Below are 6,123 nucleotides of genomic sequence, written 5' to 3' on the forward strand. Positions count from 1 at the left end.
ACACCCAGTGCTCCATGCAGAATGTGCCCTCTTTAATACCCATCACCAGGCTAACCCATCCTCCCACCACCCTCCCCTCTAGAACCTTCAGTTTGTTTTTCAGAGTCCATCGTCTCTCATGGTTCGTCTCCCCCTCTGATTTCCCCCCCTTCATTCTTCCCCTCCTGCTATCTCCTTCTTTTTTTTTTTCTTAACATATATTGCATTATTTGTTTCAGAGGTACAGATCTGAGATTCAACAGTCTTGCACAATTCACAGCGCTTACCAGAGCACATACCCTCCCCAGTGTCTATCACCCAGTCACCCCCTCCCTCCCACCCCACCCCCCACTCCAGCAACCCTCAGTTTGTTTCCTGAGGTTAAGAATTCCTCATATCAGTGAGGTCATATGATACATGTCTTTCTCTTTTTGACTTATTTCGCTCAGCATAATACCCTCCAGTTCCATCCATGTCGTTGCAAATGGCAAGATCTCATTCCTTTTGATGGCTGCATAATATTCCATTGTATATATATACCACATCTTCTTTATCCATTCATCTGTTGATGGACATCTTGGCTCTTTCCACAGTTTGGCTATTGTGGACATTGCTGCTATAAACATCGGGGTGCACGTACCCCTTCGGATCCCTACATTTGTATCTTTGGGGTAAATACCTAGTAGTGCAATTGCTGGATCGTATGGTAGCTCTATTTTCAACTTTTTGAGGAACCTCCATACTGTTTTCCAGAGTGGCTGCACTAGCTAGAGATGCAAATTATTTTTATAAGCAACTTTATCTACTGTATTAAATCAATGTGGAATTGTGTGTATATATGTTTTTTTTATGATTTTATGGAAATGCTAAGCTTGACTGTATGTAGACTAAGTATACATCCAGAAATTCTTATAACCTTTTTTTAAAACTCTTCACTATACTTATCTGAAGAATAATTATTTATTAATAGGTGTGATTTTACATCAAAACTGGATATTTGACGACTCATTGGCTTGAGGGTTCCTCTGAAAACATCCTAATGGAACTTTGAGAAAACTCTCTTCAGCAATTCTTTCATAGTTGGCAGTGGTCATTTATTTGGTATCTTTTATTTTCCTGGCACAGTACTGAGTTCCACTTTTATTGTTTCTAATTCTAACAACAAACTTTGAAGCAGTTAATATTTTTCAAATGAAGAAATTCATTGGAAGGGTCACACTGTCAGTAAGTGAATGAATCAGTATTTTAATCTGGGTATTTGCAGTTTCAAAGTTTGGTATTTTTGCTAATATTCTAGAGGGATATAAGAAAGTTAGATGGAAAAACAAATGGTGAGTCCATCAGACAATCAGCCAGCCAAGACCTATAAGACCACCTTTTATCATACATGTACATGATGACACTCTCATCAGCATTAGTGTGCACAGCTATTTGGAGTCCATCAATCTCTAAACTCACTATACCAGGTTACTTGTAATATATATTACCTCTCCAACTTCTATTTGAAATCAATCCATTATGTTTTAAAATAGCAAACTCCTCAACATTTGAAATGTCTTGATTTACATAGATTAAATTTGCACAATTATGATATGCAGCAAATTTCTAGTATTAGTAGATTTTTATATTAGCAACTTCATTGGAAATCCCCCACTAAGCAATTTCTATAGGGATAGCCTTATGATCAACATAGCCTGCTGGGTTGATGATCTCTCAAGAGCAGTGTAATTCATCAACACCTCTCCTATGGTATGTTGCTTAATTTGGAGGATTCTTATTACTTCTGTTCTATTCAGATACCTGCTGTGCAGAGGCAGAATAGGGGATGCCACTGATAGGAGCCATTTCAGGCAGAGTAATCTTCCTTGTGGCTTTATTTATAGGGTATATAGCATTTGGCAGCCGTATAAACCTTTCATCCTTGAGTTGAAAATTAATTCACAAACATTAATTCTTTCAGAAGTGCTGCAATGTATATATTATACAATGACAGAGTCACAGAATTTGCAAAAAGAAATTAAAAGATATTTAGTCAAACTCCTACTTTTAGAGATGAAGAAATGTAGGCCTAGAGAGATGAAGTGACTTACTGAATTAATGTCTCTTTTTATTTTCATAGCTTGAATATATTAAATAAATGATCCTATATTGTAGAATACATTTGTATTTAAGCTACAAAGTGTAACTTCTTAGCCTTGTGAAGAAAGTATATTCAATACTATAAGGAGCAAGGATCAGGGGTGAATTAAAGAGTTTGTAAAGTGACTTATCAAAGACAGATACATCTTTAAGCATTTCAAAACAGACAAAGGTTGCATAAAAATATAACTTACTTTCACTTGCTTCAGTCTGAATTTTTGAAAATGGAAAAGTGATGTAATGGCTTTAAAAAAAAAATAGAATCTGGAAAACTTTCTCTAATGTTATCTGAAATGCAAACACCACTTTCTTACTCTTAACTCTCCTCTTACTCAGTCTCTGAATTTATACCAGTTTCCTTGCACTTTAAACTTTTCAAAAGAAGAAAAAGAGGAGAAAAGAAGACAACATTTTAAGGGAAAAGTGAGGAGAGATCTTGAGAATGACACATGATAATTTCCACCAAATCACAGCAACTTCAAAATAGAATTGATTTTAAAGGTATGTCAGTTAAAGTCACCTGAGAAGAAGACATCACGGTGAATGTATATGTGCTAGAGATATATCATTAAAGATAGAGGAGAGGAGAAAGAAGTAGGCAGGACGATCCTTTAGACTGTGAGGCAATCTGACACCAGTGAATGCAAAGGTGGAAGGAAGGAACGTTCTATAGGAGTCTCTCAGAACTGTTCCAAGGAATTTTGACAAAGCTAATAGGGAATTCCTTGAGGCAAAGCTGCCCATTAGAAGAGTGCTGTGTCCTGCAGGAATGGGTGTGCTTTAGTATTCCTGTGGTACTCAGTCATTGTTTGGAAGCATCATGTGGGAAGTGTGGCAGGACCAAACATTATGAAGGATCCAGAGAGATACAGCTAAGACTATCAGTCTACTTTGTTCTATCCAGTAGAGTATTTGAGTAGCAATTTTCATGGCTATTTTAATCCATCTCCTGTGCCACACTGATATTTTCCATGAATATTCATGTAGAAGGTCCTACATGGTCTTCATGAGTCTTAATTCCCAAGGAGCAACTCAGAAGAAGGAAATTAGTGGGATGAACTATAATTCTTGTTACTATAATTGGTCTTGTGGTCACAACTGGTATTCATCATCAGCCTCTACTTTCTAATCTAAATTTCTTATAACTACTGTTATCATTTCAGCTGGTGCTAGTGGATGCCAGGTAACCTAAAGACATGTCTGAGATGTCTGAGTCATAATTCTAGCTTCCCCAGGATGGGGATGATGCATAAGACTATTCCCAGCTATAATGGGGCAAGGAAGTGTCACTATGCTCCCAAGTGGATTACCTGGAGCCTTTCCTCCTTCTAGACTCCTGTATTTATTCTATTAGTAATATATGACTATATATAGGTCTCTAATGCATATACTGGATTCTAAAGGATGGCATACCATCTTGTCAGAATGTTGCCTCTGAGCTGGAGCTTCAGTTGTACCCTTTGAAACTCTTAATTCATACAGTTTCAATACAAAGTGAGGCAATGGATTCTGAGTAGTGTGGTATGTGATAATATCTATGAATCCCATGGTCATGAGCCCACTCCCACAGCCCCTTTACTATGCAGTGGATCTCTTATTTCAATATTCTTTCATTTGAAATTCTGTGCTTATGGATCAGGCATTTTATAAGCCCTCAGATAATGGTGCTACTGATTTCTATGGGCAGGAAAGCTAAAAGCATGTTTAGTATCTATCCTTGTGAAAAAGAACCACTGGCCCTTTCAGAATATATGAGGCCCCATATAGTTGACTTGCTCTCCAAGTGACCTGTGATTTGTCTTCATAAGGAAATGTGCCATATCAGTGGCTCTGCACTGGTCTCTGTTACTGACAATTTCAGTATGCAGAGGGAGCAGTAACTTGTTCAGCCTTGATTAGATAGTCCACACTTCTGGGTCCATATATATCTCTCATCTCTTCCAACAGAACTATTCTGTTTATGTACATATTGTGCCAATTCCAGGGTGTTCAGTAATGAAGATTGGCTAATGTCAACTCTTCATTGCTTTTTGACTAATTGATTATTCAGTTTCTCTTATCAGGTACATACTTTCTGGTGGTTGTTCAAGTGTGATACAAAAGTTTTCACACTTTGTGCTCACCCCCATATGTACATCTACATGCCACTAGGCCAGACCTTCTAATATCTGGTCTGTAGTCTTTTTCTTTTAGGCACCTAACCAGAAGCCCAGGAATATGTATTATGTATGTACGTATGTATGTATGTATCCATCCATCTATCAACTATCTATGTAATCTATCTATCTTCTCCCCTTAGGTTACTTCCATAAAAGGTTACTGTCCAGGTATATTGCTTATAGCTTTCCCTTGGAGATTTTTTGTTTTTTTTTACTCTAGCCCACAACACTGGCCTTGAAGATTGTTATAATATAGCCACCATCCACTTTCATCTTGCATCCCATGTACTTTGCTAACTCATTGGTTAACTAAACATGAACTTTCTCCTCCATATTCATTGGTTATACAGGACCATCCTCCTTTCAGTATAGTCGTAGGTACAGCCTGGGAAAGGTATATTGGTATAGTCATTGGGGATGACATAGGGGTTTGAGCTCCTTGCTCATGAAGACTATTTGTACCCTCTGTTTCTGCTAGGATTTGATGCTGGATTTCCATTTCCATCTCAAAGTGTGTTGCTACTAGATCAGTCAAGTTTATAACTTCCTACAGTTAATTTCTTACCTTCTGGAATCCATTACCTGCAGTATACAAACTACTTGTTGCCTACTCTATATGATCAACATGATGTAATCCAAGTAAGGGATTAGTGTGCTATTTTGTGGGATCTCTAGACAATCCAAATATTTTCAGATTATATTATGACAGAGTGAATGAGTAGTAATGCAGCTCTGAGATTAAACTGTAAATAAATATTTGTCCATTCCACATATATATTTCTTCTGATCTTCTTTTCTAATTAAGATAGAAAAGAACACATTCAGCAAATCGCTGGTCTCATACTGTTTACCCAAGGCCTTATTAATCTATTCTAGCAACCATACTATATACACTGCAGCAGCCATGGTCAGGGCATCTACTTGGTTGGGTTTATAGTAATCTGCAGTCCCTCTCTAGGATCCATACAGTTTCCGAAGGATGAGACTGATGAATTTAAAACAGATTTGGTAGAGACCACCACTGCTTCATCCTTTAGGTTTTTAGTGGTAGCGCTAATTCCACCATTCCTTTGTGATACAACATTATTCTGAATTGCTACTTTGGTCTTGGAACAGAGGAAGGTAATTTAGGAGGTTTTCTTTTGGCTTTTTATTTCATACTGTTACTCCACACGTTAGCAACCAATGGAGGGATTGTTCTAATTTGCAAATATAAAAATTTCAACTGAGAAGTGCAAAAGTGGTGAAATGACCACTTTGTGGGTCTGTTATTCCAGTAGAAACAATGATATCCATATTTCAGTCAGGACTCTCTGACTCCCTTTATTACCTGGCCCTTGCAAACTTGTTCCTAATAGGAGAGCCATGACAATGCTTTCAATTTCTGGATATCAACTTAAATTCTGTGTTCTATTTTCTTCAATATATTTGGATAATATAAATGGCAGTAGGTTATTTATTTATTTATTTATTTATTTATTTATTTATTTTGTATGAGAAAGTCCTTATTTCTCTTTCACTTTTGAAAGATGATTTACAGAATTCTAGGTTGGTGGGTTTTTTCCTCTCAAAACATTTTTTTCCTTATCTTTTCTTTTCTTTTATTATGTTACGTTAGTCACCATATAATACATCATTAGTTTTTGATGTAGTGATCCACGATTCATTGCTTTCATATAACACCCAGTGCTCCATGCAATACGTGCCCTCTTTAATACCCATTAGCAGGCTAACCCATCCCCCCACCCCCTCCCCTTTAGAACCCTCAGTTTGTTTCTCAGAGTCCATAGTCTCTCATGATTCGTCTCTCCCTCTGATATCCCCACCTTCATTTTTCCCTTCTTTC

The sequence above is a fragment of the Phoca vitulina genome, unplaced genomic scaffold (assembly GCF_004348235.1).
Source record: "Phoca vitulina isolate PV1807 unplaced genomic scaffold, GSC_HSeal_1.0 scaffold11, whole genome shotgun sequence".
NCBI classification, from domain to species: domain Eukaryota; kingdom Metazoa; phylum Chordata; class Mammalia; order Carnivora; family Phocidae; genus Phoca; species Phoca vitulina.